This window comes from Rattus norvegicus, chromosome 4, assembly GCF_021556685.1.
Source record: "Rattus norvegicus strain SHRSP/BbbUtx chromosome 4, alternate assembly SHRSP_T2T, whole genome shotgun sequence".
Lineage (NCBI taxonomy): Eukaryota > Metazoa > Chordata > Mammalia > Rodentia > Muridae > Rattus > Rattus norvegicus.
Genome location: NC_141537.1, coordinates 130,832,887 through 130,845,534, shown reverse-complemented (window position 1 = coordinate 130,845,534; position 12,648 = coordinate 130,832,887). Strand labels below are relative to the sequence as shown.

The following is a 12,648-nucleotide window of genomic DNA, read 5'->3' as shown; positions in this document are numbered from 1 at the left end:
GTGGGCTCCAGTTAGATGGTCACTCCCGGGGAGACGGGAATCGGTTTTGTTCCTAATCTTCCTAGCATGTCCTTGCACAGTTCGTGAATCAAATAAAATGCCACCATACACCTCAAGGGTGTCACGGGCAGGGTCTCTATCAAGGTACCCAAAGTTTGAATGCTTTGAGGCAGTTACAACCTCAGAGAAACCCAGATATTCCTGTGTTACCTTTTGAATTGCCAGTACGTATGGGCATTCTGAGCATCCTTAAGTAGCCTAGGAGCCTAGGAGTAGACTGTCACTGGGATTGTGTTTTAAAGTTACCATGGAGAAGCAGAAAAGATGGCATCATGTGACACTTGTGTTCGGTATGGGTAAAAATTTGCTAGAGGTAATCGCCATTTTCTTTATAAGATATTGCTTATTGATTTAACTTTAAAATATTGAGATTATTTACTGTGGTATTGTGATTTATTTACTTTTATTTATCTTATATTTATTCAATGACGCAAACATGGATTAAACACTAAAATGTATTATGATAAAAAGTTTGGATTGGCAGTTAACATTAGCAAGCATTACACTTCCTTTCTTTGTCCACAAGAGGGCTCTCTTGTCTAACAAAAGATAATGTTAGCGTTGAGCATGTAATGGAGGTTTAGATTAAGCCTCTAAGAGGCGTTTATCCCCGTAATGGATTAAAGTGGCCAATATTGTCTGCAATGGGCTTTGTCTTGGTATGCCGTTCAGCTGCACCTCAGTTTAGTGTGAGGGTCCGTCCAAGATTGTCTCTGAAGCGGAATCACACTGTACTGCCGTGAACAAATGCTCTGTGCAGTCGCTGAGCCTGGGAGGCACTTGACTGGGCTCTTAGTCAAATTCTAGTTGACAGGAATGTGGAGAAGTCTCTTGGTCACATGCTGTTCATTTCTTTGTGGGGAGGTCTACCTGATAACTAATGCATACTTAAATCCTGTGACATACATGGCAGCTCCCTGGAGACTGGGGTTTGGCAGGGGGGCAGTAGCACATCATGCTGTCCTAGAGGGTCACATTAGTTTAGTCAGCAGTCTGCCAGCCACCCCCAGGAAGGATTACAACAGCAGGGTTACTGGTAAAGGTGCTATGTACCTTCCTTCAGTGTTGTGAATATTCCTGACATTGAGGTTAGATCGTATCACCGTACCAAGCAGTCTCTGGATTAAGTTCAGAGCTTGGTGGCCCATGGGTCACCTACATGCTATGCTGATCTTTCAGGATGGTAGCTAAAATCCTTGTCACTCTGTTTTGGTTATTTGAAACATGAGAAATGAGAGGAACATTTCCAATTAAGGACTGGTCTAATTAAAAGGAATCAAGCCTCTGTTGTGAGGATAATTGGGCCTTGAGAGATTTATGGCTAAATTGGCATCACCGGTCATATTTGCTCAGCTCCGGACCTGGCTAATTTCACTCCGATGGCAAGCTGTGTAGCTGTGTTGGCGACACTGGATTTTGTGAGTGTGTTTTATTTTATGTAACTCTACGGACTCCTCTGTTTTGTGTGTTCTGGCCCCAACTGTAGCATCACTGCTTAGAGTAACTGCTTTGTGCTTTTCATGGTCACCTGAAGGCTAAGTAGTGTTTTCTCAATGATGAAAAAGGGGTTGATCCTATCTCCTGTAGAAAGGAATATCACCAGGTGGGAATGAAGAGGTTGCCTAGTTAGAAGGAATTTCTCGGGTCTTAAAATCAGAGTGCAAGCCATACAAGGGGCATGGCATGTATATTTAATTAATTGAATTCAGCTCCCAATTAGGAGAGCCTTCTTCAAGAGCTCTACCTCATCATTCAGAACAGAAGGTATTGATAACATATGAAATTAAAATGCCATTTATAAAATTCTTTAATTTTTAATAGACACAGTTATTGTCTTTAATGGCTCATTTACAATGCACTTTAGTATGTTGTAAAATGATCCAGTAGTAAATTCTTCATTGATGTTTTTAAGGAAGCCATAAAAAGGCAATATGTGGCGTGCCTTATACCACACATTGGCAGGAAAGCAGGCCACTTTAATATAGCTGATGCCTACTCTTGAACGGTGAAGTAATTCCATGCATCATGTGATAATTATAATGAGAGGCTGGTGGACACTTCAGCCATGAAGCACCGCTTGTAACACACTGGTCAACGTCACTGGTGACCTGTAACTTTCATCAGCGCATGCTTCAGCCCAAGGAGCTCATGAATTCCTATTTTCTTTCAGAATAGATTTGCCGGACAAGGGTTCCGCTGGCCATGTATTCTTAGGTGGAAAAGCTGGTTGCAAATCAGCAAGGACAACCAATGCACTTGTCTTTTCTTAAGCAACTGTAAATGGAAATATCCGTCCTTGTTTCTGTCTGGAGGCCTGATGGGTCCTTCTGGGTACACAAGTTCCCTTCCAGAGTGTCTAGTGATTACTGGTGAGGTGGTTCCTCACAAGACTCTCTCTCTTCCCCCCTCTTTCACTCATATGATCCCTTTGGGCTCTCCAAACCGAGGTATTTATGAACTATTTTTTTCCACCCCATCATCTTCTGTCTTGAATGGAAACACAAGCAGAAAGGTGATTCATCACACTTGGAGACTGCAGCATCTTGCCTCTTAACAACAGTGGCTAACACTGTCCCGCCTTGCACCTGGTACCCAGGGGCTGTGAATAGAAGCCACCTGGCCATCCCAGTAGACACCAGCCTTGGAGGTCAGAGCGGACCTGGTAGTGATTCTGTAAACAGCTAATGATTGTGTCCTCACCACTCTGGTGCTGATGCAAGAGGCCCGTGGAGACCTTCCCCACCAGTGGCCAGCAGGAGAGGAGGCTCAAATGGATGTCTTGTAAATAAGCGAGATTCTGCCTTGCTAGATTCCTGTGAAAATGCTTCGGAATGAGACTGTAGCAGGTAACTAATGTAAGTGCATGATAAAACCTCATTAGCTACTTCTTTAATTTTGCCTTGTTCTGGTGCTGGATTCCTTTACAGAGGCCAACAGAAGTCATCCAGTCTCCATACATGCCACTCGGCTCTGATGTTTTCCCAATGAAATGTTGTAGAGTTCTGATCAGAAGTGCAGGTGGCTGCTTTCGTTAAGTTTGATGAAATGGTGACGCAGAGCGTGTCATCCTCACAGGTTTCACCTTCTTTTGCGGTGTGGAGCTGGGTGCCTTTTGGTGAATCTGTTGCACATCAGAACCTGGACTCACTGTCTTCTAGTAGCTTTTAAGACAAAGCAGAACTAATATGTAGAGATCTGTGTAAACCATTGTACACATAAACCAGGGACTGCAGACCGAGTCCTGGAGCTTGTGGGTTGGTGTCTTCAGGGGCCAAGGAAATCTGGCTTGATTTTCAGTGGACTTGAAGTGCATGGGGAGAACTGCACATGCTTGGGGAATGTATTAATAAGTGTAGAGTCTAGTAGAATTCAGACGTTCGTATCTTGGTGCCAGCTGGCTAGAATGGGAATCTTAGCTCACGTGCTTCCTAGCTGAGTGACGTTGGACAAGTTTCTTGTCCTTTTCGTGCCATGAGGAGACAGAAATAAGCCCTAATTTTAAATGAATGCCCACTCATTCATTTGTTTGTTTTGCAGCACAGGGGGCTTCTTCATGCCAGAAAAGTAGTCTGCCACTGAACCGGCCCCAAGTCCATTCTAATTCCACTGTAACACAGTCTCTTGTAGTCCAGGCTAGCCTGGAACCTTAGCTCCTTCTGTCTTGTTCTGCCAAGTAGCTGGACGTAAAGCCATGCACCGCTGTATTCCGCGGGGGTTAGCACCTTAAAGTGTAACACAATGTTTGTTTGTTTGGCCTATGGCAGATCCTGTGTAAGAGTCTGCTTTTTATGGGACGTCAGGGACAGGCTGTCATGTAGCCCAGGCTGGCTTGGAGTTCATTATGTGGTGAGGATGCCCTTGACTCTTGACTCAATTTCCTCATTGCTGGTACTACAGGAATGTTCCCATGCCTAGCAGTAAAGTTATTTATTTAATCAAGTACTATTCTGTTGATTGATTTAGTAATATATAAAGAATATATGTGTATATTTGTATGCATGTATGTTTGTAGCATTATGTAGCATATATCCAGCATGTATGTAGCCTGTATGCATGCACCACAGCTCATACATGGGGGTCTGAAGACAAGTCAGTTCTCTCCTTCCATGTGGTTCCAGAGATCAAACTGAGGTCATCAGATTTGGCAGCAAGTGTCTTTGTCCACTGAGCCATCTTGCTGGCCCAGTAAGAGTTTTAAACAATAAAGCTAGCAGGCCTCCTTCGGGGTTTGAAGGATTAACTGCAGTGTTCAAGCTATGAGCTCATTGCTTAGAAAGGATAATCACAGTGTCAGTCATGTTTAACATACCTGATAAATGGAAGCCTTTTAACTGCAAGCCTTATTTTGATGTTTCTGATAATGGAAATCTGAAAGAAATAGTACAAAGCACTCCCATGTGCTCGCTCCTCATCATTCATTCATTCATTCATTCATTCGTTCACTCCTTATTTCCCCTTCTTTTTATCTTCCCTCAGACCCTACCCTCTTCCTCCTGTTTCCATCTTCTCTCCTTTTTCTTTCTTTTCCTTCGATTCACCCAAAATGAGCTGGATGTGTTTATCTCTTTACTTTTTAACAGTTCAGAGTGTAGTTTCTGTAAAAAGACATTTCCGAACTACAATATCATCAAGATAAGGAGTTTGATCAGAGAGTTTGGATGCTTATCAACATGGACTTTATATCCTCTGTTCAGATTTAGTGGTTGTCGTTTAATCCTTACCTATTTGTATGGGTCCAGCTCACCCTGGGAATGATGAGGAATTCATTCATTGAATTATACAGCTTTCTCAGAATAATTCTCACTCTCTCTTTAGGTGTGTGTGGGATTGGTCGTTATGACCCAGATAATGTCCTTAAGCAATGCCAAGTATTTATGTTCCAAATATCCTGGATGCCTGAGTTTGTCTGAGTTTTCTTTCTGGATAGGATCCAGGAGGTATCAGGCCCCTCTGCGTGCCCATTTGAAAAAGGAGCTGATGTACATCCTCTGTGTATGGGTTTAGAATGGAAAAACAAAACAAAACAAAACAAAACAAAACTCAGGATGTGTTAGGGATTGACATGTGGGCTGGAGGAGGTGCCGCACAAGCGTTTCTGATGGTGCTGCCATCTTCCAAAAGAATCATTCCCCTGGGAGCTCACCCCCATTAACAGGGAAGGCAGATAGATCAAGAGAAAGGAAAGGAGCAGCCTCTCTATTTCCTTGATAAGAAATCAAGGGCAGGTGGCATTCTTTGCTGTGTAACACGGAAATAAATTAAACATCTGAGGAATAGTCTCTTCCGCCTGGAAACCTCAAAGGTTCTCAGTATTGGGAAACATGAATAGACTTTCTCCTCTCTGGTCGTGAACAAGCGCCTGTCTCTGTATAATGCCACCGTGTCAGGTGAGAGATGAAAAGCACAGCCCAGCATCCAAATGCTGTCTGTGTCTTTTCAGTGCATTCTGGGAATGACCAGACACTGCAAAAACATTTTTAAACATCTTAGCCTCGATGTGGGCAGCTCTCATCACTGAGGATTCTGAAAACTCTTTAAAAATAAATGAGTTTTGAGGCTGATTGATGGCAGTCATGGTGTTAGGCGGGGGTGTGGCTTGGCCGGTAGAGTGCTTACTTAGCAAGCGTAGAAGCTCTGGGTTTGGGCCCTAGCACTACATAAAACTGGCTTTGATGATGTGTGTTTGTGGTACACTGGGGAGGTGGAGACAGGAAGATCAGAAGTTAAAGGCTATCATTGACTCCATAGCAAGTGTGAGGTTAGCCTAAATTACAAAAAGAACTGTGTCATAGTTGGCTTGATGCGGTAAGGTTATCTGGTGGTCTTGATCACAGTGAGGTTTGCAAAGAGGTCCATCATTTTCAGAACTTGCCCAAAGTACAGAAAATCTGACTGAATGAGTCACCTCGCATCCTAAAATTGAACTCAGGGTATTTTGCCCGGCATGTGAACTATTTGATCACATGGTATCTTCACTGACAGTATATTGTTTTTAGTGAATTGAAAACAGAATGCTCAGTGGTTTTGCGTGAAGAAAACAACATGAATATTAGCCAGGAAAGGTCACCTTTGTTTCTGGTACCAGAAGGAGTTGGCTCTGATAGATTATGTGATATATTGCTTTCCAATAGCAGAAGGTCACGTCATGCCCTTGGGTGGCCATGGCAACAAAGATGCTCTCACAAAGTTGGACGAGCTGGGACATGAACGTCCTGAGTAACTCATATTTATGCAGCTGTTCAAAGCCATTTTCCTTTTGTGCTGTGGATTGTTCCTGGCACTCTCTCTCTCTGTTTCCCATGACCCTTAAAGGAGTTGGTCTTGAAGTCCACCACTTGAAAGGTTTCTCCCATCAAACTGGGGGAATTATCTAAAGAAAAGATCTATCTACCTTGGGCCTGGTGGTGCAACAGGTTCATGAGGGTCCCAAAGTACTGAGGTGGCATTTTGAAAATCGTCTTTGTAATTTCATTATTTATTAAATGTCAAACCCAATAATTTATTAGTATGGGTGATTGTTTTTCTTTGTACCATGAGGAGGGGTGTATTCCACTCAGCAGGGTGCATATCGGTACAGTCTAGGGCCAATTTTGTTTTTCAGATGGCTTTATTTTAGAAATATATTCTTTATTTTATGCAGTGCTGGAGAGCGAACCCAGAGCTTGCACGTGCTTGGCAAGCACTGACCACTGGATTTTTCCTGGCTCTTGAATCATTCAGATCTATCTGTCTATCTGTCTGTCTATCTATCTATCTATCTGTCTGTCTGTCTGTCTGTCTGTCTGTCTGTCTGTCTGTCTGTCTGTCTATCTTTCTTTCTTTCTTTCTTTCTTTCTTTCTTTCTTTCTTTCTTTCCTTCTTTCTTTCTCCCTTTCTTCCTTCTTCCTTCCCCCTCCCTCTTTCCTTCTTTCCTTCTTTCTTTCTTTCTTTCTTTCTTTCTTTCCTTCTTTCTTTCTTTCTTTCTTTCTTTCTTTCTTTCTTTCTTTCTTCCTTTCTTCCTTTTTCTTCCTTTCTTCCTTTCTTCCTTTCATCCTTTCTTTCGATTTCATTAGGTGGAAGAGTTCTGGTGCATTTGGGGTGTTGAGTGTCAACTATGGACTTACTTGGACTCTTTATAACTTGGTATAATGAATTATGTTGAAAAGACCTTTTTTTGTGTTTCCCATTGACACTTTTTCATAAAGGAGCCTTGAAGATGGTTGCAGATGTCACTTATGTCCAGTGGTCAGTGAAGTGAAGACTGTGAAACTGTGTATCTCAGATGCCAAAAGCTGCTGTTGAGAACAGTTCTGTTTAAAATTTGTATTGCGTTGGGCTTAGAAGATTGCTCAGTTCATCAGGAAGGGACTTGAATTAGTTCTCTAGAACCCACACTACAAAAATAAAAGCTTCACCAGGTGGTGGTGATGCATGCCTTTAGTCCTAGAACTTTGGAAGCAGAGAGAGAACTCTGTGAGTTCAAGGCCAGCCTGCTCTACAGAGAGAGGGGGGTGTTTAGCTTCAGGACAGCCATGGCTACACAGGGAAACCCTGTTTCAACAAAACAAAACAATAAAATAATATAAAAAGCCTTATGTGGTAGCATGGTATTTGTCATCCTAACTTTGGGGAGGGGAAAACAGATGGATTCCTGGGGTTCACTGCCTAGCCAGGCTAAGCTATTTAGGAAATCCAGGCCAGCAAGAGACCTTGCAACAAGCAACAACAAAAGAAACTAAACCCAAAAAGATGATGGTGCCCAAGGAACAACACCTGAGCTTGTCCTCTGGCACACACATGGACATGCACACACATTCCTGCACACCTCTTTACACACATACATACCTGCTTACATGCATGCACAAATATGAACATATGTATTTGTATACAGAAACAAACAGAAAATTGTCTATATTGTGTGAACTAGCTTGTGGCTAGGTAATCAATATTGGATCGTCCTTGCTCCCTGGCCAGCATTACTGATAGGGAAGAGTTTGTTTATTTGTGGGCTGCTGACGTCATGGTAGAAAGCATTCTTTTACTCCTAGAAACCTTATATGCTAATTGATCCCTGTTTTTTCTTCCTTTTGTCTTCTTTGAAGACAGGTCTTCCAAGCCCCAGTAGTTTTGTGGAGCTGCAGATATGGTTGGTCCCAGCTACAAAGGGACGTTCACGGTCACTCTCCAGGATCTTCTTGAGTAACAGTGTTTGACTGGAACCACGGACTGTGAACTCTCCAAGGTAAAATGATTTTAATAGACACCAGGATGCTAAGAGTTGGTGAAGCATTCTGAAAGCCTTTAAAAATGCATTATTATTATTATTATCATTATCATTATTATTATTATTTGTGTGTGTGTGTGTGTGTGTGTGTGTGTGTGTGTATAAAGTTGTCAAGTCAGGCAGTGGTGGTTCAGGCCTTTAATCCCAGTACTCAGGAGGCAGAAGCTGGAGGATCTCTGAGTTGAGGCTAGCCTTGTCTACAGAAAGACTTTCAGGACAGCCAGGGCTGTTACACAGAGGAAACCCTTTCTTGAAAAAAAAATCAAGAAAAATCAAGATAAGGGAGAATTGTCATTCTTTGCATGTTAGCACTGTCTTTGAAATGAAGTCATCTCGGTGAGTGAAGCCCTCTGGGACATTCCCCTGGGAGAAGATAAGGAGAGACAGAAGTATGTCTGAATAACGGACCCCCCCCCGCCCCCGTTCCACCCTCGCTACACAACCCTGACACTTGAATAGGGAATGAGGTCGGGACAGTGTCTCACTAAGTAGACCAGGCTGGCCCTGAATCCATATAGAGCTACCTGCCTCTGCTTCCCTAGTGCTGCCACCATGCCCAGAAGTCACAGCTGTTGTTTAGCAAACATTTGTTTTAGGAGAAACATGCTATGTAGAACTGTTGCCATGAGAATCTGGCTCAGAGATCATGGCCTGGGATTTGGAACGTCTGTTCTCAGCGATTTAGGGACTTGTTTGGATTTAATGGGATACTTTCCTGTTAAACATGAAACCATTTTCATCAACATGAAACCATGATGATGGGACACAGAGGGAAGCAAACATAGGAGACTGGTTACACATATGCTGGGATCAGAGAAGCTGACCAGAAGATGGGGGCAGCCCAGCATTGGTCCCTTTGGAAGCCAGTTTGGTGCAGTTCCCTCCTGACTGTGGAAGGTACTATGGTTACCATGGAGCTCTCTCTCCTTTGAGAAGATTGCAAGCACAGGGCAAAGACAAAGGTTTTTGGCAGGTGTAATTAAGATCCCAGCCAACTGACTTGGAGTTCAATGCAGTGCATGTCCTCTGTCCAACTTAGTTGTTCAGGTAAACTCTACAATGGGACTGTGATTCCTTTAGAAGAGTAGTTTAGAACTAAGACAGGGCCAGGACTGCACACATCAAACCTCTAGGGGCTGAGAGTCCTTGGCCAATACTATATCATGTTGACCTCAATTACAAAGCCCAAGGACAAGCTTTCCATCATCCCAAGGGTTGATTTCCCAGTTGGGCCTCTAGGTGAGGACGTGCCCAGCTAACTCCTTTTGTGTTCCCCCTTCCTGTTCAAGGGTGGTGGGGAATTAAACCCAGGACTGTAATAATTGTGGACCATGTTCTCTGGCCTTCAGCAATAACCAGAAGACCCATGCTAGACTCCCAACTTGCAAAAAACCAAGCTTATATTTTTGGTGTACTATTGCCTGCCAACTTTAGCCATTTACTTAGAAGTCCTCAGTGCTCTGCCTTTCTGCTTTGGAGGGTTGGCATGAAAACAGAACTGATTCCCATCTCCTCTGCTTCACTGCACATTGTAAAGGGACCTAAGCCCTAGAGCAACCACTTGAAAGGCTATGAAGAAACCACTATGTGGACTTCATACTAAATTAAGATGCTATGATTTACCATTTATGTATAACTTAGAGGGAGGCAAAGAGATTGAAATATTCATATTCGATCCCTTTTTCTTTTTTGAGACACCATCTTTTGTGATCTGGGATAGCCTTGAACTCGCTATTTAGCTGAGGATAATTAGAAACTTCTGATCCTCTTGCCTTCGTGTCTCTGGTGCTAGGCTCACAGGCGTGCAGCATCCTGGCATTTTACTGGGCTTTGTACACGCCAAGCAAGCACTTTCCCAACTGTGTTGTATCTTCAGCCCCTTGATTAATTTTTAGTGGAATATTCTGTCTTGTACATGGTGATTTAAGTCCCAACTGTGAACCCCAACATCAGTTACTGATCTATTTTTCTTCTTATTCTAGGGTTAAGAATTGAGAGTGCTACAACTTGGGTTGGTAGGGCCTTAGAAGCCAGCCAATGGTGGGGGCATCTCCATGGAGCTGCTGTTACCTGGTCCTCAGAGTTCCAGGAGCAATTTTTCAAGGAAATAGATTCAAGGTCAGCCAGGGCTACATTTGGAGACTCTGTCTCAATGATGATGATGGTGGTGGTGGTGGTGGTGGTGGTGGTGGTGGTGGTGGAGAAAACAAATAAAACACTTGTAGGCAGAATCCTTGGTTTCTAATTTGTAGCAATCCATGATTCAAACAGAGAACACTTGAACATATTAGTTCCCTATGGCTGCAGAACAAATCGCCTCATTTAGCAGTTCAAAAGGGCTTTGCAACAGCTTAAAAGGGCAAGAAGAAGTCAATGCTGTGTGTCACCTCTAACTTGGACGTCTTCTGAGATGATCTTAGACTCTCATCTCGGCCTGGCTACTTCAAAGGTGGGCTCAGATGCAGGTCCACGAGCAGTGTGTCGTTTCTCTAAAAGATGCATCTGGCTGAAATACGAGAGTCTTAATAGGAGGGATGGGGCAGATCCTGTGCCTGGGAGTATTTGCTGGGGCCTCTGCCTGAGATGCTGCTGTCCCCAGGAATGGAATGGCAGCTCTGGTTGAGGCACCTGTGGGTGGGCTGGCAGCTGGCATCCTGCTGGCCTTTCGACTCTTCCCAAGGGTTACCCGAGTAGTAACCCAATCCCACCTGCCTGGTTTATCCTCTGCCCTATAGTCTTTGTTTTTTATAGAGTTGGTCCACTGACCCATGGACCCTGTATTCTTGGATTGACCAACTATTTGTAAAGAACCGCACCTGCATCAACATACGCAGACTTTTATAGTCCGGCATTTCCCAGACATTGCAGAAGAACAGCTATTTCTGTAGCTTTTATATCTCCTGAGGAATCACGAGTAGTCTAGGGATGATTTTTAAAGTGTGCAGGAGGTGTGTGCCATCCAGGAGGTATATGGCTTCACAGGAGGAGTGTGTGTGTGTGTGTGTGTGTGTGTGTGTGTGTGTGTGTGTGTATTATATAGAGGCTATTGCACAGGAGGTATGCACGTATAAAGAGGGTTGAAGTTATAGAGGGGGTGCATGGTTGTCCAGGTTTGTGGTTAAAGACTATGTGTAGCTATACTGGAGGTGTGCAGTAATAGAGTCAGTGTGAGGTTATACAAGGTGGGTGAGCTTGTGGAAGTGTGCAGAAGGTACGCAGAGGTATACAGAGGAGATATACTGAAGGTATAGAGAAGGTACGCAGAGGTATATAGAGGAGATATACTGAAGGTATAGAGAAGGTACGCAGAGGTATACAGAGGAGGTATACTGAAGGTATAGAGAAGGTACGCAGAGGTATACAGAGGAGGTATACTGAAGGTATAGAGAAGGTACGCAGAGGTATACAGAGGAGGTATACAGAAGGTGTACAGAGGAGGTGGGAGGTTGTAGGAGGGGTGTGGTTATGGAGGAAATGTGTGGTTGTACAGGAGGGGTGCATTACATAAGGGGTGTGCTGTTCGTTACAGAGGAAGTGTGTGTTTGTTCAAGTGGTGTGTGGTGAAGAGCCATAGAGTTATACAGGAAATACACTGCTATATTGGAAGTGTGTAGGTTGTAGGCAAACGCTACCCTGACTTTTGGGAGGGACTTGGACATCCACTTGTTTGGGCAGAGTTCTAAGGCAGGGGCTGTGTTTGGACTTTTGCTGTATGAGCCAATTGAGGGGCTGGAGAAAAGAGAGGGCTTACTAGTCTTGCAGAGGACATGTGGTCAGTTTCCAGTACTTATATAGAAGGTCACAACTGCCTGTAATGTCAGCACCAGTGGATACAACTCATACCACACACACACACACAGACACACACACACACACAGACACACACACACAGACACACATACACACAGACACATACACACACAGAGACACACACACAGACACACAGACACACACACAGACACATACATACACACACACACACACCTTTTTTTTTCAAAATGTCATTTTAAAAGTCAAAGTAGAAAAAGTGAATTGTAGATTGTTGTCTGTAAGTAGGTGAGGGTAGGCACAAGGTAAGGCAAGAGCCTGTGATTGGGCAGTGAAAAAAGAAAGGCAGACTGGGAATTTCAGGACAGAGTATGGAGAAGGGAGGAGGAAGGAAAATGGAGGGAGAGAAGCAAGACCCAGATCTGTGTGGCTTTAAATAGCCACAGGTAGCTATGAATATCATATAAGGAGTGGATTATTACAGGACAATTTGTCCAATCAAAGTGGGCAGCTTATATCAGAATCACCTGGCTCTGAGTTCTTTGTTTGGGCATTTT

At 43.6% G+C, this 12,648-nt stretch overlaps 1 protein-coding gene across 3 annotated transcripts in view; it reads left to right on the top strand.

Moving 5' to 3' along the window:
• Nucleotides 1-12,648, top strand: part of Tafa4 (TAFA chemokine like family member 4) — a 233,082-nt gene that overhangs the window by 33,958 nt on the left and 186,476 nt on the right. Inside the window, 2 exon segments of one of the 3 annotated variants that reach the window (NM_001443712.1) lie at nucleotides 8,142-8,281; nucleotides 10,306-10,441. The gene's annotated coding sequence lies outside the window, so the exon portion shown is untranslated. 3 annotated transcript variants of the gene reach the window in all.